Genomic DNA, 25,669 nt, shown 5'->3' with positions numbered 1-25,669 from the left:
TCCAAGGCTTATAAATTTAATGTGAAGGCCTCCCCAAAATCACTTTGTAAATCAGTCTAATCATTTATGATTATGCACCATCCTCCAATTAGACTTATTCTAAATTTAATATGAAAATAATATATAATAGTAAGAGAACTAAAAGGAAAAAGAAATGTGTATTAACCTTGTGTATAAAATCTCAACTGCCAAAAGCCATACTGTCACTCAGAAAATCAACATGCATAAACAACAAAATAGGCAAAAATATATTTCTGATGGTATTTTCTCTAGTCAGGATGCAAAACTAGATTTTGAAATAAACCAGACTTTTGAGGGATTGTTCAGAAATAACGTTGGATCAACTACTAATGATAGACAATGAAAAACTATAAATAAAGAAAAATAAGTATAGAGAAATAAAAAAGAAATTCTAGAAGGAAAGTAATCACCTATATGGTTATGGGAAGTCCTGGAAAGATTGTGTAGGAATTGATGGATGCTAAAGAATTTGGTGAAAAGTCAGGATGCAAATGTGTGTGTCTATTTTTTAATATCTATGGTACAGGTGACACCATGCTACATTTACTTTGTCGGTTACTCATGGGAAAGCAGTTAGTGTTGTGGTCCTGCCGTAATAGGGTTTTCACCTTCCAGTGTAGGGGCATGTGGATTTAAAAAATTAGGTGTGATACATAGAGATATGAAAGAAATAGAGACATAAGTTATAACTGGGAGGGCAATCCAGTGGATACTGAATATCTCAGATTTATTTCTCATCTGCTTATATGCCCCAGTCCCAAAAGAGGGAGAATAAGGCAAAAAGACTTCTTTAACATGAAACAAAGAACAAACAGGCAATTACTTGCTTCAATATTTGAAGCATCAAGCAACTATATCTTTACTTAAATATTCAGTTGTTTAGGCAGGACATGTAACGACTAAACCTTAGACTAGGCATCATGTAGACAGCCACTCCTTGGGTTAAGCCTCCTGTCAAATCCTTGAAAGAGAAGGAACAGGCTTGAATTATCTGACTTTTGGTCAGGGTGGAAAGATCGACCTCTGTGGACCATCTCAATAGGCAAAACAGCAAACAACTGCACCATAGGTCAACAAAGACCATTTACATCCACTTCTGAAGTCAGACCTCTTATCAATAACTTGGAAAGGGCAAGGGGAGGCTTAAACTCTCTGATCTTCAGGAGAGGTGGATTGGACCCACTTATGTGAGCACCCCCACCCCAGGCAAGTTCATGCTGTGACCTTTTTAATTGAAGTGAGAGTCCTGTGCTAAATTTCTTCCCTAAACTGTTTTCTTCAACAAAGATTGACTCATCTCTTATTTGAGATTACTGGTGGACAGTACTCTTTAATGAAAACAACTTATCTACCTTTCTATCTGGCCTGATCTTTCGTTGTGTATCTTAAGGTCATGAGGCCCTGCATAATGGAATGTTCCATTTTTTTATGCATTTGTTTGTGCATGTAGGTGTGTGTATTGTGTGTGCATTTTTGAATTCACCCCCTGAAGAAAATATCCCAAGCAGAAAATAATGTAGCATATAAACATGCCCAATGTCTTTTGTTTATTTATGCTTTAAAAATTATCCAAATGATCTCCTCCCACCAACACATTCAATAGCTTTCTAAAAGCCATGGTACAAAAACCCGTTTCTTCCAGAGAGAAGAGGAGATTAAACACAGTCACATTGTGGAACAATTTATCTGTTGATTTTTGCTCCTCGGACCTGAATACATTCAGCATTCATTTACTAGAGAATGCTAGATAGCAGAGTTATGTAAGTTGTCCCTTCAGGTGACTGGAGTAATACATCTGAAAGGGAATCAAAGATAACTGAACTTCTGTATCATGACAAAACTGGTGTTTTGTACCTGCGTAGACACTACCTGCCTAAAAATACCAATATTTTCACAGAAGTTGGTTAACATATTAAATTTTAGGCATTCTCAGAATCTTTCCTTCATTGAGTCTGGGGATGCAGAAGCAATGAAGAATTTTCAGAGTCATGTGACTATGAATCAGAAGTAAGAGACTAGATGATCTCATTCGCATTCACTAGGATATAGGTACTTGGAGCAGATAGGAAGAAGAATCCCTGAATAAAAGTGACTAGCTGTCCTTAAGAAAGCAAAATGCTTGCTGAAGTGCAGAGGAGATCTGATGTTTGCTGTATTGTGACCTCCATCACTTTATCTCGTGTGCACGGAATCTTCAGGGTGTCTTGCTACTAATGTGTCTTCATCCTTTTCTTCCTAGATCACTTTTCTTCCTCTGCTTTTCTTGATATGCTTTCCTTGGGTTGTATCAGAAATGTATGTTCATTAGTATGTATTCCCTGCATCATTTATTAGAAAGGTGTAACTATCATAGAAGATTATAATTATCAGTAGAAAACAATGGAATCTGAGAATTTTTCACACGAAGACACACTGCTAGTATATAGAGACCATACTTTGCTCTGTGTAACTTTGGATTACCTGCCTTCTGCATGTACCATGGTTGCCATAGTTCTTCTGCAACAGAGTTATAAATTCTTTGGAATATAAGACTGGTTTATACTGAACTCTGCTTGACCTGTTCATCTTTTATAGCTGGAGGAATAAGTAGCTAAACCAAGCATTTTGTAATTGGATTTCCTAATTAGATATTGCAATTGAATTATGCAAAATGCTTCCATTTGATATCAATGTTTTCTTGATTGTATCGTGGATAAATTCCACTTAGTTTCATTATGTTTTGCAGTTAGGACTGTGTGTGATATTGCACTGCTGATGTATGGAAACTGTAAAGATGAATAAATTATATTGTGTCATAACTTTAGGTATTGTAGTTAAACTATTCATGAAGATACATACTTCTTAAATTGCTATTTTGAGGTCTGTATGTATGTGTCCATGTTTGGTGTATAAGCACATTTGTCTTCCAAGACCTACTTATGTATGATTAGGGATCAGAAAACTTCACGTGCCCTGTTCTGTTGCTTTGCACCTTATTCCACTAAGACAGAGTCTATCACTGGACTTACAGCTAGTCTTGTTGTCAGCAAGATGCAGTGTTCCTCTTGTCTTATCACCCTATAGTGCTGGGGTTCTAGGCATGTTTGTGGGATGTTGACTTAAACTCAGGCTTGCTTGTTTTCACAGAAAGTGCTTTTATGCCCTGAGCTATCTTCCAGTCCTTCATGAATTATTTTAGTCATTTATTTTCAAGCCATTTTTATTAGATGATAGTATTATCGTTCTGACATATAAACAAAAACGATGAGCTTATCACTATATGCTAACAGCATATTCATTATCAACCTATACATTTGAGAAGATTTTAATTTGTGTCTATTTGGAAACTGTCACACTGGGATAGTTATTTATCATCTTCAACTGTCACGAAATGCTAAACTTACTGAATGTGATTGGTATCATTTAGCCTCACCGTATTGATGACTTATTCATTAGCTGGTTCAGAGAAGATGCTCGTTAAACATTTTAGAGATACTTACACCGCTTTTGATGAATGTTTGGAGTTAATAATCTAAAGTGTCTTTTAAAAAGTAATAAATTATTTTTACTCTTTCATGGTTTCCCAACAGTTTCTTTTATACCCTTATATTATTCGCAAATATCTAATTACCCCTGCTTTCAAATGAACTTACACTTTCTTCTGAATTCAAGTTTTCAATATTATCACACTTATGCTTCATATAGAAAAGAAGAACTCACAAAGGTTTCCATTGTTTTTCTATACCCCCAGTGCTAAGAGGCTTCTTGTTAATCATACTGATTGCATTAGCATCTAAAGCTGCTTTGTTGATTCCCACATTGCGTGAACTTTTGCCTTGGCCTCTTTCCTCTTCTAATGCCTTGTACATTTCCCATACTTTCAGCTCCACTCGCTGGTCTTCCTTACTGTAAAGGTGGATTAGAGCAGACAGCAGAAACCACAGATACACTGGATATTTTGCTCTCTTAAAATTTCTCTCCAGTTAAGCACTACTCATACTTTGGATTAAGTCCTGCTGTCTGGACATGAAAAGAAGAAGTCCAGAATTTTTGTCAGAATGTAACGTGATTGGCCTTTTAACTCATTCGACAGTTGAGTCCTTTATGTCGCTTAAAGGTTTATAAATAGAGTCTTTTGGCCCACATGTCTCTGCCATACTTCTCTTCTGAACTCATAGGACAATAGTCCACTAAACACTGTTCACAGTGCTCTAGGGTATTTATGGCTCTAAACTTTGCCACTGTTCTTCAAACAAAACATTGTAGGAAGCCAAGAATGATATGGTTAATTTCCTCACAGCAATGGACCCACTTCTTGTGTTAATTTTCTGCTTTAAATTATCTGTTGTTATGACCAAATACATGAAAAGAAGCAATTTAAGGGAGACAAAGGCTTATTTTGCCTCAGTGTTTGAAGGGATGCAGTCCATCATTGCATGAGACGCATGGCAGCAGAAACATGAAGAATCTCATCACATTGCATCAGACAGGAGACAGAGAAAGATGAATGTCTGTGCTTAAGTTTTTCCTCTTTACTTAATCCAGAACCGTAGACGAATGGAATGATGTTTCTAGATTCAGGATACGTCTTCTTTCCTTAGTTAATTCTCTCTTGCGAATAGCCTCACAGAAAGAGGCAGTGAAAGCCCTGCCCTCCATAATGCCAGAGGTATCTTTTAATCCAATCAAGCTGGTGGTGAAGACTTATAATCACACTGAGAATGGGTACCTGTGGGATCTTGGCGGCCCTTGCAAAATCCTTCTTGATGACCCGAGTGAGATGTGTCTCATTCTGAAACACTACATTGATTATCTCTGCTCTTTCTGTCCCCTGTCTGCAACTGCCTGCTGATCTTACTTAAACTGACTCACAGACCCTCAGTTATATTTAGGAAACTCTCAATATGTGAACTATATTTAAATATTACCACAGTAAATGGAGTCAAACTTCCTATTGATAAGCCTGAAGTAAAGACAGTCTCAGCTAAAATTGTATAGTTAAAATTTTCCTAAATATCCTTCAGTACAGGTTAAGAATGAACCCAAAATGGAAATAACTTTTGGACAGTTCTATAATATCCTCTTTGAAAAATTTGCTACAAAAAATAAAAGAATAAAGAATCTTCAGATAACACTTCATGATTTTTTAAAAGGAAAAAAGGAGCTATGATAAAAGCTAAACTTATGATATTTTATAAAACTCTCCACGCAGAATGGTGAGACTCCTGGGTGTCTAAAGGTCTGTATCATGCCTAGAGAGCTACTATACCCCACACAGATTTTAAATACTTATTTTACTCAAGTCTAGGCTTCCCATATGTAATCTGTGTAGAGTCTGGAAAACCGCATCACCAATTTCATTTGGTAGTAAAATAAATTAAAAACAGAATTGTTTAAGTAAGTCATGTGAACCTTTCAATAAAAGGGATTAACAAAGGTTGGCCATAAGCATTTTTCCATAATATAAGATTTAAAGACATTACAAATTAACTTGGTATAAAGCATAGAAATTTAAATGACTGTTTTGCAAGTTATTTCAATTAATTAGTATAATTATTCATGTTGCCAAGCTTCAAAGTTACTTGACTGTCTGGGATATAAATCTTAGATGTCCATAGTCTTGTTGGAATATCATCAGTGGGTCAAAGTTTCCAGGTCTTTTATAAAAGCATGCAGGTTAAGTTGAAGTAATAAGGGTGGTGGCGGGGCTGTGTCCCCAACACTCCAGCTGCCTGCCCGGCTAGCTTATGCCCCGAAATAATTACACGGACACTGTATTCTTTTAAACACTGCTTGGCCCATTCTCTTCTAGGCTAATTCTCACATATTAATTTAGCCCATTTCTAATCATCTGTATGTAGCACCCCAAGGTGCGCTTACCGGGGAGATTCTAGCCTATGTCCATCCTGGGTCGGAGCTTCATCCTGGGAGAGGGGCATGGCGTCTCTGCTGAGGCGTCTGCTCCAGAGAGCAGAGCTGTGGAGTCTCTGAGCTCACTTCCTCTTCCTCCCAGTATCCTGTTCTGTTTTCTCCTCCCACCTATCCTCTAACCAATAAAATGGGCCAGGGCAGTGCCTTTATTAGCCAATGACCTTCCTCCATCATTAAGTGTTATGTTTTGTTTTCTGAGATGAACATTTAACAAGAATTCGAGGTTTGATACTGCCCTTTCCTAGTATATCAGCCATTTTGATGGCGCTATCATCTATATGTTAGTGCAAATAAAACAGATCTACAAACATCCATAACCCAGCCCTACAGGAGGATGGAGACACATCAAAATTGTTTGAATGCTGCATCCTTTAGTTTACTACTTATTTTGTATTTTATAAAATTTAAAGTGCTATTATGGTTGTATGTGTTTTTGCATGTATGTGTGTGTGTGCATGTGTGTGTTTGCGACAAGTATGTGTTCGAAGGTGTGCATATGACTTACCTCATTCAGATAATACCAATGCCTGTGTTCTTGTTGTCTTCTACCTGAGCTCCTTTGGGAACACTCGAACCCCAATCCTTTCTTTTTCATAACCTACTTTATATTTCTGAAAACCGGATTTTTCAAATTTTTAAAAATTGACTTGTATCCTGATGCTTAAGCACATTAATTTATCAAGTCTCTATGCTATGGAAAATATTTTAGTTCCATTCAGTATGTAGCTTTTTTCTTTTCCTTTCAGGTCAGTAGATAAACCCTTCTCTTAATAGTTCATAAATCTTGGGAGTCAGCAGTGCTGAGGTTGCATTAAGCTGCTCTCTCCTTCTTGACGAGGCCTTTAGTTTATTCTTTACCCCAGACATTTTTAGATCGTATGCTTCATGGTCAACATTAACTTGTGGTTTCTAAAAATTGGTGTTCTGGATGATTTCTTCACAGTCTCTATGAAAAATTTTGGAACTCTCAGAAAGTCAACTTTTAAAACTCATGAGATTCTTACCTGATAGCTAGAGCCTATTGCTTGAGAATCAGATGATAAATTAAACAATTTAATTAGTATTTGACTTTTTTGTTGAAGGCTGATACTTTGGTCTTATGTTAAAAAAGGCAGCTAACAAAAGCAAAACAATATATTGCATTTTTAGTGACACGTAATTTTGCTATGTAGCTCTGGCTGGCTTGGAACTCTTCCTGTGTAAACCATGCTGGTCTGGTACTCATAGGGATTGACCTGCCTCTTTCTCGGGGGTGCTGTGATTAAAGATGCATGCTCCTATGCCTGCCATCCTTTTCTTCTAACTTGTAGCTTTTCAGTGATGTTTGTATTCCTTTGAGTTTTGAGATGGACTTTATTTCATGTCTTATTTGTTTTTCTATGAGTTCACTCTTTTCTCCTCTTCATGTCCTACATGTCCGGGGGTCAAGATATTTTTCTCTGTCCTCTTCTCCTCTCTCTCTCTCTCTCTCTCTCTCTCTCTCTCTCTCTCTCTCTCTCTCTCTCTCCTGACAGAGGATCTATGCAGCTCAGACTTCCCTTAATCTTCCTATCTTTCAGGCACCACCTTCAGTGCCTTGAGATCTGTAATTTGTAATCTCACACTGAGCTGCTGCTGCCTTTTCTTTATGCCTTAACCTTTGATTCAGAGGCTGTATGACCACATTTATATGATGGATTAAGTTAGGAGACTGTTTTCTAGATTCCGATGTATTATTACTAGGGTAACATGTTTGCTATCAGACACCTCCATGCCTTCAAAGATTTTAATATCTTAAACTTCAAAAAATCCTTTCTCTTTACTGGCGCTTGTTCAAAAATAATGACTAGAAAACAAAGGTTATAAAAAAAAAACTCACAAGGTTTCTAGTGACTAGTTACTAAACTTTGAATGGGACAAGCCCATTAAATATAATCTAGAACAGTATGCAGTGAGGGCAGGTTCTGTTCTATCACACAGAAGCTGGCCTCAAGGACCACCAAAGGAGGAAGACATGATGAAATTTGGTAGTAACTCAGATCTGCAACATTCAATGGACAGACTACATTTAAATCTTTACGGTCTATTATAAATTACACGTTAGGACTAGAGCTCTTGGGATATTCCTGGTATTCCACAAGTAGCCAAGAAACACTTATTTCTTTGTTAATACTGCTTCGGTAATTTTAGATGTTTGTCATGTCTCTATCACCAGAAAAACTATATTCATGCCAATGCTGTTTGGATTTATTGATGCTATTCCTAATGTTGAATGTTGACAAGAATGTAGTTATGTATTCTTGGTGTAGAAATCATTAAAACTACGTTCAGGGGCTGAGGATGTAGTTCTATGTTAGAGCTAAATTCTGTACCCAGAATTATCAGACGAGTAATTCTGGAAATATAGATTTATGCCTTGAATGTACTGTAAATTTATATGTTTGGGAGAGATATCTTGAGTAACTTCTCTTAGATTAGCATTCTATTAACATTTCAAATGTATTATTTTGTTATTATTTAATAATGATTTATATTATTATTATTAGGTCACTGATACCTAATAATAGAAACCTACTGTATTGCAAAAGATGTTCCTTAATTGCGAGGGTTTTATGGCCTTTAAATATCCTATTGTGTATCCAACTGAGAAAATAAAATAAAGAATAAAAGTTATATCCATATCTTTCTTTAAAACAAACCTGAAGCTGATAACACTGCTTTTATCATCAGAACTGTGCTCTCTAAGGAATGTGATCTATTTCAACAGAACCAATCAAAAGACACAAATTTTAAATTTTAGTACTAATTGAAAAACCACCCTCTACACTGAGTTATATAAAAAAATCAAATCACTACCTCCCTAGACCCCCACAAGATTAATTTGGACAAGAAAAGTTTGAATATTTATTTATGTACTTTCTCTCCTTAAACTCTGGACAGAGTTGGTAGGGAAATAAAAGAGGGTCAGAAATCAAAATTGTCAGTATGAATTGAGTACATGTGAAAACTGTCTAAGAACAAATTTACTTAATACAATGTTTGAAAATTCTATCCTCAAGACAGCTTCTTAATTTTAAATTTCAGACACAAGATGGCACTATTAGTAGTGATTTTAATTTAATCCATAGATGCAATCAGAGAATTTCAAGATCTACATGTGTTCAAAGAAAATATCTAAATATATGAAGACAGAAAATGACACGTGGGTGTACGTACACACAGCCATGGTTGATTAATATTAACATCTGGATGAATACTCAACAATTCAGTCAACCAACTGTTTGCTTGATATCAACATGACTGATTGAGATCTTTAAAAGTACTTTCCTTGAGAAAATTTCCATGTTAGGCAGACTGTCAAGATATATTTGTAAAAATGTATGGATGATAAAGATTGATACAGTAAGATTGTGGCATAAATTGCACGCCCTAAACAAGATATATCAACTTTATGGGAAGTGAAGAAAGGTGTTCACATGGGGAAAGAAACATTAGGGCATTTGTTATTAAATTACAAGGAGCATTGCTGGCATGAAAGAAACTTTCAAATAATAAAGACCCAAGTTTTAGAAAACTTGGAGGTTTTAGAAAAAATTGAAAGTTATACAGAGCCTGATCTCTGAAAACTTTATGTTAAAAGCCTCCACCCTCTTTTGCCATTCCCAGAAACATTGGACATAAGTTAAATAAGAGACAAATATTTTATGGCTAGGCCAATAATGGGATTTATTCTAGTAATTACTTTTATTCTATGAAAACTGAGTCTTTTCCAACTTGAATCTTTTATGGTTAAATAATTACAGCCAATGAATTCAGCCCTCACCAGAGTTTCTTTCTTCTTGATCTAGAAAGTTTTGTAACTGTTAAACCATCCCAAAAGTTCTAGGGCTAATACTAATGCTCTTTAAATACCCCTCAAGACTAATTAACTCCAGAGAGTGAATTAAAAGGCACAATGCCTCACATCTGAGCTGGGCTGAAAATACTACAGCCCAGATACAGCATTCTCCCTCTCATGAGCTACTGTGTAACTTCAATAATGGTTCTTTCTAGCTAGGATTCAAGTGCCATATACCTTCCTAAGTCACGAATTCTCTCACGTTAGCACAGCATTCTGGAAAGCGTAGGTTCTCAAGACTGATATCTGAATAATGATTACAACCAATAAACAATTTAATAAGACTAATACCTTCACATTTAGTCATGACCATCGTAGCGCTTCCCTTCAGGTAATTACATATTATAATTTCTTTTCCACACCTCAGCAAACCCATCCTCACTCAGAGCAAGATTGTTTTTGAAGGATTCCACTGTAAGCTGCTCTGAAATGGGTAGTAATTACAAGCTTTCTTATTACGCAGTGGTTGTCACTCACCTGACCCCAATTTAAATCATTGTGTTTTTACAAGTGATGGAGCTGCGGCTTACACCGTCTCTGCTTCAGTAGATGCAGGCTGAACGTGTACTATCTCCTGGAGATGCGTCTGGTACATTTACATGAAGTTGAAATTTATTCTATTGGAGAGACACAGAGGATATGTAAAAAGAAGACAGTAACAAAGATACAGTCATTTTTCTCTTTTCTAATAAACAGGATGACGTGGAAACAAGAAATATAGATACAATAAATGACAGCATTGGAGTCACGCAGCAGACAGTGACATATAAGTTGTAATTGGTGACATAGCGATTGCTCTTACTATATAATCTGTAAAACTCACCCATTTATGTATGATGAAGGTTCATGAATGCCTGTGTATAGTTCCCTCATGTCCTCTGTTCCACTTTTTGCCAAGCCTCTACTTGTCATTCAAACCTCCTCTGGTCCTCTGCTACCAACATATAGTATTGATGAGCAAGTATCCATTTCCAAGACACAAATTTTGTATTCAAGATGGACTGTCCCTCACTACCACTTCCTGGTCTGTCACACTGCTTAGCATAAAGTATATGCCTACCCATCTTTCGAAATGGATTTAAGATAAATTACCAAGACCATTTTCTGGAATCCTGAGTAAGGTGCAGCCACAAAAGAAAGCAAGATGGTCCTCCTCCCCCTTTCTACCCTGATTTTTCCTCAACTTCAAATCTGGACTGCTTGTACTCCTTTCTTTCAGAGTGATCCCATTGGTAAATAGCATGGTCAGTGTCTTCAGGCAAGTCCTCCAAAAGGCGTGAGGGCAAACAGCCATCCAGTGCAAAGGATGGGAAGTTAAATCCTCCAATAAATAATCGTTGTTATTTATTTATTTATTTATTTATGTTAGCATCTATTCTGCAGGTGCAGTTACCATACCCCTCTGAGCTCTGTGTATTTCTCAGATGTGTGTTGGGAAAGCAAAATAACTAAGATGGTGATTCTGGTTTAGTAGATATGTCTAGAAATACGTAGCAATTATTCACCTTGACCAAAGTAATCTATACTTCAAAAAGTATGAACCATTTATAAATTAACAAAATATGGTTCATAAATACACCGGTAACTCTAGTTAGTGTAAAATAGTTTTATTTACTATGAGACATGTTAAAAATAATGTCTCAAGCCAGGCGATGGTGGCACATGCCTTTAATCTCAGCACTCGGGAGGCAGAGGCAGGCAGATCTTTGTGAGTTCGAGACCAGCCTGGTCTACAAGAGCTGGTTCCAGGACAGGATCCAAAGCCACAGAAAAACCCAGTCACAAAAAAACCAAAAAAAAAAAAAAGAAAAGAAAAATAATGTCTCATAGTAAATAAAACTATTATATATATAAATTACTATATAAAAAGTAATATAAAGTTAATTTCAGAAGTTAAAAGGCATAACAAACCCATACAGAAAGAGTTAATAAAGTTTTAAAAATCAGTATATCTTACAACTAAATAATGTTTCTACTAAAATAATTATAAGACAACTAACAAACGTAAGGGAATTTTAAGAAAGAAAAAATACAAATAATAAATACACATTATGAGCTATAAACATAGCTACCAATGAGATTAATGAAACTATTGGATACTTTTATTTCCATAAATATGAAAATAAATGTGAAATAGGTGATGGGTAATTTTCTAGCATATGCGTTATTTAAATGGAACCTAATATGCAAAAATATTGAGTATTATTTTTAAAATACAATATCTTGAATGTTATTTTCTTTAGACAAGAAGAATACTTTGTAACCTTTACAATATTTAATCATTATTTTATACTTAATTTGTGTCTGTAATGTTCTTTGATCAAAGTACCTCTCCTATTATCTGTTCTTATTCCCTTTCTTTTCACACACATACAGAGAGAGAGAGAGAGAGAGAGAGAGAGAGAGAGAGAGAGAGAGAGAGAATAAGCCATGATAGCTTAAGAAGAGAAGCAAGGGCATACACAGCTTTATTGTAAAGAGTAATTTTCCATTTTTTTAAAAGAAAAAATGTAAGCAGCCATGTAGAAAATGGAAACATGGATGTATAAGCTAATTAGAAAAGAAAATGAAACTTGACTCAGGAAAACACAGAATAATATAAACTCTAATAATAGTCAGGACAGAATCTGAATGTTCTAACCCACAGGTTAAATATTAAATGATCTTGTAGATGTGGTGAAAAAAAATGGTGGCCCTTGGAGGCAGGGAAGTAAAGCTGGGATGGATGGATGGATGGATGGATGAATGGATGGATGGATGGATGAGGAAGGAGTGGTCAAGGGTACAAATAAGAATTTCAATGACCTGCTGAATAGTAAAGGGTTTTATATAGCAAACCACTGTGTATTTAAGCAAAGAAGCAGAAGGCCACTTAAATGTTTTAGTTGTAAAGGGGCGATGGATGTTTATGGAAATGTCTTACTTACTTTTCTATTTGCGTAATAACACACCATGACCAAAGTGACTCATAGAAGAAAGAGTTTGTTTGGGGTTTCAAGTTTCAGAGAAATGACCATCATGGCTGGGGCAGCAGCAGGCAAACAGACATGATTCTAGAGCAGTAGCTGAGATCTCACATCTGAGACAAAATATCAAGCACAGTGAAAAAGAAAAAGAGACAGGGAAAAAAAACATAATGACAAACCTCTTCCAACAAGGTTACACCTCCTGATTCTTCTCCAATAGCTTCACCAACCGAGGATCAAGTATTCAAATATATGACTCTTTGGAGTCATTATTATGCAAGGCATTACAGGACATAAGTAGTCTGTGATTTTTCTAACAAGGAGAGCTCAATAAGTAGTCAGGTAAATCTACACAATTGTCATTCTCACGTCTCAGCCTCAAGAATGCTGGCATTATATACATGAACCATTACAACTGGAAAGATGACTGATAGATTTATTTACCATGATTTAAGCATTAAATAGTACATATATATAACATAAATCACAATATATAATAAAATATAATTCTCAGGTTGTATGTATTAAAAGAGATTTGTTTTCAAATTTGAAAACTAATGAAGCATGTGTACTGTATAAAAAATTTACAAAACAAGACTTAAATATGGATTATTCTAGTGTCAACTAAGATCTGGAAAGGGCTGTTTTTATACGCTATTAAAGGACATATAAACTGATTAAAATATATTTGCCCTAAATTAAGAACTGTAATGTCAACATTCATTTGCTTAACCAATCTTAAGGAAAAGTTGAGACTAAAAATTCACGTTGGTATGAGTGTTACTGTATAGAATTGTATCAATGGTGGCAGATCTTAGGCAGATTAAATACTGATCCACTGAAAAATTTCTAGTGTATTTTGTCCATTCAAGGGAATAGCAACATATTTCTGACAAGACACCTTAACAGAATAAGCACCAACAATACTAGTATATTATGTTGTTACAACTTTAAATCATAACAGCATTTGGTCAGATGCATTGATGATCAAGTCCATGGATGTTTTTCTGTAACACGCTTAAGCTTCTATATGCTTAAATCATCATAGCTTCAAATTTAGGCATCAAGTTGTTATGAATAGTTATCTCTAAGAGATGTAATTACAAGGAGAAAAATTAGAATTTTGTTTTTCACTTCACATATCTAAAAAAAAGGCAGTTTGGAAAGTAGGGCTTGAAAAGTTTTGTATTGTTTGCTTACATATTTTAATTAAAAGAAATATTTCAGGAACTGGTGAGACAAATAAGTCAGCAAATGCTTGGCACAAAAGCATGAGAGGCGCATCACACACAGAAGCCAAGGGTTTCACATGGTTCAGACTGAAAGAAGGAAAACAGTGGTTCCATGGGCCCCTCCCCAGAAAGTCTAACCAATCAGTGAGCTTCAGGTTTGTGAGAGACAACTGTTTCAAATAATGGTGGAGAGTGAGTGAGAAAGACAGCAAAGATCAAACTCTGCTCTCCACAGGCATTCCTGCATGCATAAGTACACACACACACACACACACACACACACCACACACTCACACACACACACACACTCACACACACACACACACACACACAAATACAGACACAAAAAAACACAAATATAGTTTCCATGAGGGTCAAATGGAAATTGAATGTTTTTAAAAGGGCAAGATATGGTGTTTAACTTTTAGCATGAATTGGTGGAATACAAGATTTGTTGTTGACTCTCACATGCACAAAGGAGAATTATCAAAGGGGGAATTTGTCTATTTTGCCTTTTATGAGCAAAACCAAGGGAATGACTTTCTAAATATTATCCTAATCACAATCAGACTATTTCTAGGTCATTTATTCTGTTTCTGTTCAGTTTTTTTTTTTTTTTGGACAACGTCTCACCCATGTTTGTTTGCCTCGTACCCAGTAAATAATTTAAAATGAGTTTGAATTCTAATCAATCCCTCTAGACCCAGCTCCTGAGGTCTAGGATGACAGCTGTACATTACTATGTCTCACTCAGTCTAGTTTATATCTGGATCAAACCCTATAAAAAATCAGTATGCTTATGCATGAAACATAGGCATTATCTCATATAGTATCCTTAAACTGAGATGTGATATATTTCAGGTTGCGCAACAAGCTTAGGGTATCTTACCACTATAGTTAAGAAAATAACTTAGGCTGGACTAGAATGCACTTTAACATACAGAGTTAACTATTGTTTCACGAAATGAGGTTCATGCATAATTATATAAAATATAGATATAACATGTGTTTCCCATTCCGATTTAAGAAGGGACTATTTGACATTGATCTCAACGTAGATTTTTGACAATTAGTCATGTTATCCTGTGTGCCTGCATTGCTAATGTGACTTCTAGGTGTGTTTGAGTGGAGTCTAAGATAATTCTTATCAAGAAGGACTTCTCATTATCTGGGTTTCTATCATTACAGCTAAGCGTTTTCAGATATTGAAGGTTGTTTCCCTTTTTGTGATGACTCCTTTAGAGTGGCATGTATTTTCCTACATTTTTAGATGTCATGGTGATGTGTCTGTCCTCAGAGCTATGAGATAAATATTTCAGAGTAACACATGACCATATTACGGAAGGTTGCACAAGTTCAATAGACTTATAAATAAGGTGCCAAGCCTCGAAGACACCTCTCCTACAGTGGTTAGACAGGTGTCTCCCCGATGTCCCAGAAGCACCTGACTACTCTCATTTTCCTGGGAGCTCTGTAAGCTGGAAGCAATAAGCTGTTGTGTGTCACAGCTATAATTAGCAAGTGACACCTTGGCAGAACTAATTGACATCTAACTGAGAGCAGGGAGAGGTCTTTGACTAGGATACATGAAGATAATAACTCAGGGCTTCCCCTGGCCAATTTTCTTTTCAAAGAAGAGAATCCAATCAAGGCATCTCAGTACTGGAGGTTTAATGTCAAGATAAACATGAAGCGTAACAACGGCAATGATGATAATAGTTCTGAGAAGCATAAACACAGGATCACAGGGACTTGGTGTTGTAAATAACACTCTGGCACACAGCGCATGTCTACTGAGTGCTGACTTGGAGTCCTCTGGTTATGCACATAGGAGTGAGAAAATGTGATCAAAATTCTCATGATGCTTAGCCACCAGGGAAAAGCAAACCATGATGAGATTGAGGTTCCATCTTATCCCTGTCAGGATGGCAAACATTTGGAAAATGAGTCAGTGCTAGTGAAAATACGGGGAAGAAACCTTTCTTTCCTTTTAATGGGAGTGTAAGGTATTTGCACAGCCAGTCACAGTGGTTATTGGTACAGTGGGTACAGAAAAATCTAAAGGTATAAGTACACCCAGTCTACTTATGAAGTAAACTTGAACATACAAAGGAATCATTGGCATAGAGTCTGAAACTCCACAGAATAGAAAAATAAAATAAAAAAGTAAAAGTAAATGAAACATTGCAAAGCATTCCAACAATTGCCAAGAAAATTAGTTCATTAATTTGATATACTGCAATTCTTTTGAACAGATGACCAGCAACACCAAACAAATAAACAAAACATGCACAAGTGTGCACACACACACACACACACACACACACACTTCTATTTTCCTGGAAGCACAGGAACTCCCTTCTTCCTCTCCTCCCTAAATCCTCCTTCCCTGCCTAACTCTATTGTAGATTGATTCCTACAAAACTTTTCAATGGCTAGATATGCAATTTTCTTACCCATTGATAGAGCCATGGATAAACGTTTTATCTAGGTAAAAGCTCATGCCTATCAAATTCTTGAGTGTCTGCTTCTCAATTCTACAATTAAGTTCCACAAAATGACTTCACAAGAAAGATGACTCAGGTCCTTTAGTGATTTCTCTTTTTTGTCATAAATCGAGACAATTCAGCTCTATGAATTAAAACAAGAAAGGCTAAAAGAAGGAGGCTCAGACAATCAAGACAGGGGAACAGGATCAGAACTGATGTTAAAGACATACTGCATGTACTTGTCCCCATTTCGTACAAATTTTCATCCAGGAAATTGGTCTAGACGTGTTTATCACTATATTCCCTTTTATATGGGAAGGAAGAACTGTATAGAGACAGAGACACAGCCACTCAAGATAGGGCAAGAGCTGCTCTTCTCTATGACGACGCAGAGGCAGTGTTGGAAACTGGATAACTGATCATATTCTAAATGATCCCATGGCATTCTGCTCCTGAGAGTAGGGGGAGGATGAGGCAGAGTCCTTGTGTTCTTGTCTTTTCCCTTTCATCTTTTATTTTAAATTTAAAACCAAAGCTTCAACTTGGAAAGGAGCAAAGTTCTTTTGTTGAAATAAATAACAAATCTGGAGTTTTAGCCACCTGATGTTCTTTGAAATGTCAATTTCAAGGGAGTAAATTAGTGTTGGAGAGCCTGGGACTCAATTTCACCTGTGCCATTCGAAATCGTGCATGCAGATGGGCAATTAGACCTGCGATGGGTAATTGCAGCCTAAGTGAGCCCTTCCAAGAGGAGCTTCTAAGCTGATTTTGAAGGTTGAATTTTTAACAACCCTTGTAGATTTCCTTGGCTGTTGAAAAGGCTCTGAATAACCACCCCTGACACCAAAAGGGAACTCATTTGTGGGTCACATCTCAGCCACGTAAAGGTCCTTGAAATAAGATGAGAAGCATATGATGAGAAGAATAAAAATGGAGAAAAGATAGGTATTGCATAAATTTCTATCAACATTTGTTTTAAAAAACACTGAAGGCTATAAATGTAAAGAAACCGAAGTTGGAATTATTACTAAGCCATTTGTTCTTCCAAAAATACCGCTGTTGATAACTTTTCTTATCATTTAGATTTTATTAGTAGATCATGAACAACTGTTTCATGCTTTGTGTGTTTATGTGTGTTCATATGTGAATGAGAATGTGCATTAACGGTGTGCATGTGGAGGTGAGCTTCCCTAATGATCATACCTTCCTACTGTACTGCAGTGTTCACTTCTGGATTATGTGATCACCCAGGGAAACTGTAATATCTCTTCTATTTTACTTTGCTTTCTTTAATGTCTCATATGATTAAAGGAAATCATTAATATCTAATGGATATAAATGGACAGTAAAAAATGATATAAAAATAAAAAAACATGTTTGGGGAATTTAGCAACAAAAATTAACAACTACTGTTATCTTGTCATCTGTGATAGCTACATACCTGTTCTGTTGCCATGACGCTAAATCAGAAAACTGATGCTCAGAAGAACGGAAGTTCACGTTCCTGTGAGAATCCACAGGATCAACACATCATCACAGAGCTTTATAACGTTTGTCATTCTGCTAAATGGCACCGTGTTTGTATGTCTTTGTTTCATTAACATTGACAGTCTGTTACAGCAATGCCAGGTTAGGACACATGCTTTTTCACAAGTCGTACCAAAGTCATATCATTCTTTTTGTGTGTATGTAATACTACATAGTGCATAAGCTGTGCTTCAAGAAAACTTTATTGTATTGTGTATACAGAAAGGTGTGTATTTATGTAGGTGTGTGTGTGTGTGTGTGTCTGTGTGTGCGTTGTGTAGGCTAGATATCAGAAGCTGCCCACCTCTTTTGAGACAAGGTCTCTCGTTGGAACCTGGCACTTGAGTAGGCTTTATCTAGCAAGTCCCAAGGACTGTCCTGTGTTATTCATCAGTGCTAGGATTGTGAGCAACAGGCATCATGACCGGGTTGTTCTTGAGTGCAGGTGTGAGGGTTGCGTCCTCATGCTTATGCAGCAAGTACTTTCCCAATGGAGCTCTTTTCCCAGTCCCTTGGTGGCCATTTTCAACGGTAAAGTCTCTGATGGAAGAAAGAAAATAAGTAGAAACATTCCATAAAAGAGACACAAGCCAGAAACTTGCTTTTCATCTACGTTCTGGAGGAGAAAGAAGGTTGCTGCCTTCTCCTGCCCCGTGAACATGTATATAAGAACTCTTTTTGGGGTTGTTTGTTTGTTTGCTTGCTTATTTGTTTTTTTGTTTTTACTCCTGTGAACATGCTCACATTCAATAACAGTGGAAGTGCCATAAGCTTGGACTGCAAAGTGTATATACATCTTAACAATTGGCAAACTTGCAAAAATGTAATATGAATTTAATGAAGATTCAATGTCTTTGTTGTTGCTGAAGAAGACATGGCCACTGTTACAAACAGCTGGAAACAAGGCACAAGGAACAAAAGGATACCCAGAGAAAGTGCTAAATTAGTCTGAAAAGCTGATCACAGCTCTCATTCAACTAGGCTTCATGTGGAGTGATATATCCATGGATAAGTGAATATTATTTCATTTTTTTCTTTCCTTCTTTCTTTCCTTCTTTCCTTCTTTCCTTCTTTCCTTCCTTCCTTCCTTCCTTCCTTCTTTCTTTTCTCTTTGTCCCAGACATTCTAGATTGACCTCAAATATTAGGTAGCGATTAAGACTTCATGTTTCTGACTATCTTGCCTCCATCTCCCAAATGCTCAGGTTATAAGCAAGCACCATTATGCCTATTTTAACTTGGCCCTAATCATCAAATTCAGGGTTTATGCTCAGCCAGCATTCTGCCAACTGAGCTCCAGCTCCTAACTAATAAGTTGGATTTTTCCAAGCAGAGTTTGAGAAAAAAGAACAATCCTGTTAGAGACATAGACAGGGGGATTAGTAAATGTGTCACAATGCTCCCTCCTGCATGACTATTTCCACAGAACACATATGTTCAAATCCTAGCTACAGACAATATGGTATAGGAGAAGGGACAGTCAGACTCTCCTGGGGGTTCTTCCAAGAACTCATATAAAGGTTGGGGAAGAGAGTGGAGTACACAGACTCATCCTCTGTCTCCCACGTGTGCACTGTGCTATACACCCCAAGTCCTATTCCTGCTCCCCAGCACACTGTGTACACAATTGTTAAACAAATGAATGAGCGAGTGAACAAACAAATAAACAGAAAGAATCTAGAGGAGTACTTCCTCCTTCTGACATATGAAAAAGTGACTACAAAACACTAGGAACCAGAAGTAAGTCTTCCCCAAACATCAGATCTGCTGACAACCAGATCTTGAGCTCTGTAGCCTCCATTGGTGAGAAATGGATTTTTGCTCCTAAAGAGGCTCCTAGTTTATACTAGGGTAATATAACATAGACTGAGGTGCTTGGCCTGTTCAACTAGCACATTGTTGCAATAGGACATCCATAGAAAAGACTACACCATTAAAAAGCAATTGAACAAATAATGCCAAAGTTAAAAGCAATGTATTATATACAAGGGAGAAGGGGTCAAAGAGCATATAACCATAACACAAAGCAATAATGATGAGATAGATGCAGGAATGATTTCTGTATTTTAATTAGTTTTTGATGTTGAATAACATTTTACCATGAGTTAAGCAGCTTCAAGCAGCAGGAATTAGCACTATAGTCCTGCAGATCCTGAAGCAGGATTGCGTCCCAAAGGGTCTTTAGGTTTCGGACAGGTATGGATCGGGTTACTTTCTTTTCTGGACTAATACTATCTCCTGAAATTGTGAGGTGTTGACAGAATGCCTTTTCTTTAGTTTGTAGAATTGAAGAACTGATTTTCTCCTTGAAATCAGCCTGGGCTCATTTGAAATCTATATTCTGGCCATGTGTCCCTCTCAGGGACCTCATTTTAAATACCAAGAGAAAAGTGTTCTCAAGTTTCCCCCTTCAAATAAAGTCTGTCTTTTACAGGATTTATTTGATTAGAGCTGGGTCATTCTCATTTTAACCAACTCCATTTTTAATCAAGGACCTTTCCTCTTATATGGATGAAACAAAGCCAAACCAAAATGCTCATTTTTGTCAGAGCATGTTCAGTTGTCATGAACCTGTCATCAATGACTATCACAGGTCCCACCTATGTTCAAGAGAAGAGAAATATATGATAAACAATAGTCTTTGAGCTGTGTTGAAATGCTACCTGCCAAAGGATCCATAGGTGCATCTTTTGAGAGTTTACCCCTTAATCTTTATAATCGAATTCCTAGTCACTTAAAACCTCCTCAACATGACCAGCTTTGTAGCTGCTGTTGTTTTGCTCTTGCACTTGCTAATGAGGAAGAGTTCAGAGGAGGAATTTCGTCTCAATAGCTGGACATTTGGGTCAGTATAAACCATTGCTCTTCACTGGAAGGATAGACAGGCCAGGTGAACATGAGGAAGAACACGGTCGGTGGGGGACGACACAGTGGTGTGTGATCAGCAGTTTGGCAGTAGGAGGTTGAGAGGAGAGTTTTCAGGGAAACTTGCTTGTGACATAAGGAACCACACACCCTTTCGCTGCACAGATTTCATCTTCAGGAAGTTTGTTGTACCCACTTTGTTTTAGAGTTAGACATGCATGGGGTGTCTTGGTTTCCTGTTTTTCAACTTGACGTAAGTTAAATATATCTGTAAAAAATATTAATTGAGAAAATACTTCCATAAGATTGGCCTAAAGGCAATCCTGTGGGTTATTGTCATGATCAATGATTGATGTGTGAGAGCCTAATCACTCTGGGTGATACAGTCACTAGCCAGGTGGTGTTGGTCATATAAGTAAGCTAACTAAGCAAGCCGTGAAGAGAAAAGTCAGCAAGCAGCTCTCCTCCCTGGCATCTATTTCACTTCCTGCCTTGAGTTCTTGTCCAGACATTGCTAGGTGACATACTAGGTGACATACTGTTATCTGAATGCATAAAGTGAAATAAACACTTTCCTTTCCGAGTTGCTCATAGTCTCTGATTTATCATAGCAGTAGAAGCCCAAAGTTAGGCAGCAGGTTTGTAATTACTGTTATTTTGCTGTACTTTTATGAGATTGTATTTAATCATGGCTCCGTATTTGATAGCAAGATAGACCACAACAAGGTTCGACACCGTTGATTACTGCCCTCATTTTCTCTTGCATGAGCACATGGACATTTTTGCTCCTGCTTGCTTTTCCTACATATCTATCATGTTTCAGTCTGTCCATTTGACTGCCCCCTTTCTGTCTATTTCCCTGTCCATATGTTTATGTCATTTTCCTGCCTCTCACCTATCTTTTAGCCGCAGATTGATCCGTCATATTCTATTAAATACTGGTCTGTCTGTTATACATCTTTCTATCACCTCTTGTCTCTCTGTCTCTTTGTCTGTATATATCCATATCATTAATTTTTCTGTCATCTTTTTATTGTTATCTATTTGCTATATATTGATGATTGTTCTGTTTATTGTTTGCCAACCCAACATTCTATTATTAATATTAAATTTATTTTCTATTATTGATCTATTCTTTACCTTTAATTTGTATACCATCTCTTTCTTTTGGCTTTCTACCCATTGAGAAAAAGTATTTTAATTAGATTAAATTCAAATTATTGACTACCCTAATTATCATATGACTTACATCCAGTAACTGATAGAAGCAGATGCAGTGACCCACAGGGAGGGAGGATGGGGTCAGAAGAATAAGAGGAGGTCAAGGGAGTGATGGAGAAAAGCACAGAGACAGCTGATGGTTCTGTAGGAATTCCTGCTGCCACTACCCTTTAAGATCCCCACCCACTTGGCTGTGGTCTCTTATACTATTATGCCGATATAAACCTCGCGTCTGGTCTCTCTTCTCGGTGCATGATTCAGTTGCTGTTCCCTATTCCAGCAAAGGGTTCTGATTTGTGAGTCTATCACTAAATAAATAACCCTTTATTATTCACAATTCTGAGCTAGTGTGTGATTTCTTTTAAGTGTCCTTCTTCGTGACTCAAGCTAGTGAGAGCTCATGGACTATGGACTGATATCTGGGGAGCCTACATGGGACTGAATTGGGATCTCTGAATGTGGAAAAACCAGGGAAAACTGGCTGGTATGCAAAATGAATGAAAAAAAAATCTTATTTAAATAAAAAAAATTGAAAGAAAATCTGTGGTTAGTTCCAGGTGTTTGCTTAGTTCTGGCATCCAGCAGCTTAAACAGACATTCTGTTCCGCAGCTTTCTGTAGGGTAGTTGCTCTTTAATCACCCTCTAGGGTTCTTAGCATACTTTCTAATTCAGACTAAAGGAAAGCTAAGAATGTCCAATAGAATTTCTGATTATAAAGCTTTGCTAGATAATGGTGCAGCTTTACGTTCCTTCTTAATTTCTTTTTTCTTTGTAAGAAAAATAAATGCACAAAAGAATTCCAAGTAGAGGTAATGGCTGTGGACTTGCCTGTTCCATTTTCCCTGAGAATTCATTCAGTTCAAAATCAGCTTTGTTTTCCTTTATTGGAGCATTTTCTTCTTCCAGTCTTTTCCCCTTTCATGTGTTAAATGCTTTCTAAATGATTTGTACGGCTGATATTTAAACAGCACTTACACTGCTTAACCATGCAGGTGAGTCTTTTGAAACATCGCTTTCCCCCCACTTCAATATCTTTATTTGGATGTCAAATTATGCTACCATCACCATGGTTAATTTGGCAGCGAGCAGTGATTATGTCATGTACACCTATTTTATTCTGATTCAGTGAAAATTTGCCTCTCACTTATTTCATTGCTATGTGTGCGTTTACCATTCATTTGTTCTTTTAAGTTCTGGCACGAGATTCATTTCAAAAGCAAAGTCATAGCCTATATATATAAAAGTCATGTGACGTTAGCAAAAGCTGCTTGGGACTGTGGATGAGTAATTTTTTAGAAGTACATTTTTTAGATTATAATGGTATTGTATTATTTTATTTTATTTTTTTTTTGGCTGTTTTAATCCTCCGTTTCTTTTTTTTTATTTACTTTATTTTGTTTTTTTTCTCCCCCTCCTCCCACCCTTCTCCCCCTCCTCCCACACTTCTCCCCCTCCCCCCACTCCTCTCCCCCTCCCTCTCCAGTCCACAGAGCAGTCCGGGTTCCCTGCCCTGTGTTAAGTCCTAGGTCCTCCCCCCTCTGTCCATATCTAGGAAGGTGAACATCCAAACTGGCTAGGCTCCCACAAAGCCAGCACATTAAGTAGGATCAAAACCCCCTGCCATTGTCCTTGGTGTCTCATCAGCCCTCATTGTTCGCCATGTTCAGAGAGTCCGGTTTTATCCCATGCTTTTTCGGTCACAGTCCAGCTGGCCTTGGTGAGCTCCCCTTAGATCAGCTCCACTGTCTCGGTGGGTGGATGCACGCCTCGTGGTCCCGAATTCTTTGCTCATGTTCTCCCTCCTTCTGCTCCTCCTTGGGACCTTGGGAGCTCAGTCCAGTGCTCCTGTGTGGGTCTCTGTCTCTATCTCTATCCATCACCAGATGAAGATTCTATGATGATATGCAAGATATTCGTCAGTATTGCTCTAGGATAGGGTCATTTCAGGTTCCCAATCCTCAGCTGCCCAAGGAACTAACTGGGAACCTCATCTTGGGCACTAGGGAGCCCCTCTAGGGTCAAGTCTCTTGCCCACCCTAAAGTGGCTCCCTTAACTAAGAACCGTGCTTCCGTGCTCCCCCATCCAACCTTCCTTCATCCCAATCCTCCCCCTTCCCCAAGCTCCCCCCATTCTCCCCCTCTCCCCCCTCTCTCCCCATCTCCCCTTACCCCCATCCCACCCCACCCCCAAGATCTCAATTTTCTCCCTGGCAATTTTGTCTACTTCCCATAGCCAAGAGGAAAACTATATGCTTTTCCTTTGGTCACCTTCTTACTTAGCTTCTTTGGGATCACCAAGTGTAGACTCCGTGACCCTTGTTTATGGCTAGAAACCAATTATGAGTGAGTACATCCCATGTTCATCTTTTTGGGTCTGGGATACCTCACTCAGGATAGTGTTTTCTATTTCCATCCATTTGCATGCAAAATTTGAGAAGTCATTGTTTTTTAACGCAGCATAGTACTCTAATGTGTAGATATTCCACACTTTCTTCATCCATTCTTCCATTGAAGGGCATCTAGGTTGTTTCCAGGTTCTGGCTATTACAAATAATACTGCTATGAACATAGTTGAACAAATGCTCTTGTCATGTGATAGGGCATCTCTTGGGTATATTCCCAGGAGTGGTATTGCTGGATCCAGGGGTAAGTTGATCCCGAATTTCCTGAGAAACCGAAACACCGATTTCCAAAGTGGTTGCACAAGTTTGCATTCCCACCAGCAATGGATGAGGGTACCCCTTCCTCCACAGCCTCTCCAGCAAAGGCTATCATTGGAGTTTTTTATTTTAGCCATTCTGACAGGTGAAAGATGATATCTCAAAGTTGTTTTGATTTTGATTTCCCTGATTGCTAAGGAAGTTGAGCATGACCTTAAGTGTCTTTTGGCCATTTGAACTTCCTCTGCTGAGAATTCTCTGTTCAGTTCAGTGCCCCATTTTTTAATTGGGTTAATTAGCATTTTAAAGTCTAGTTTCCTGAGTTCTCTATATATTTTGGAGATCAGACCTTTGTCTGTTGCGGGGTTGGTGAAGATCTTCTCCCAGTCAGTAGGTTGCCTATTTGTCTTGGTGACAGTGTCCTTTACTTTACAGAAGCTTCTCAGTTTTAGGAGGTCCCATTTATTCAATGTTGCCCTTAAAGTCTGTGCTGTTGGGGTTACACATAGGAAGAGATCTCCTGTGCCCATCTCCTGTAGGGTACTTCCCACTTTCTCTTCTATCAGGTTCACTGTGTTCTGACTGATAGTGAGGTCTTTAATCCATTTGGACTTGAGTTTTGTGCATGGTGATAGATATGGGTCTATTTTCATTCTTCTACAGGTTGACATCCAGTTATGCCAGCACCATTTGTTAAAAATGCTTTCTTTCTTCCATTGTATACTTTTGGCTCCTTTATCAAAAATGAGGTGTTCATAGGTTTGTGGGTTAAAATTCGGGTCTTCTATGCGATTCCATTGGTCAACTTCTCTGCTTTTAGGCCAGTACCACACTGTTTTCATCACTGTAGCTCTGTAATAGAGTTTGAAGTCAGGGATGGTAATGCCTCCAGACATTCCTT

This window comes from Microtus oregoni, unplaced genomic scaffold (genome assembly GCF_018167655.1).
Source record: "Microtus oregoni isolate MIOR12 unplaced genomic scaffold, Mior012 000000F_ref0000247, whole genome shotgun sequence".
NCBI classification, from domain to species: Eukaryota; Metazoa; Chordata; class Mammalia; order Rodentia; family Cricetidae; genus Microtus; species Microtus oregoni.
Note: the sequence above shows the minus strand (reverse complement) of the source record.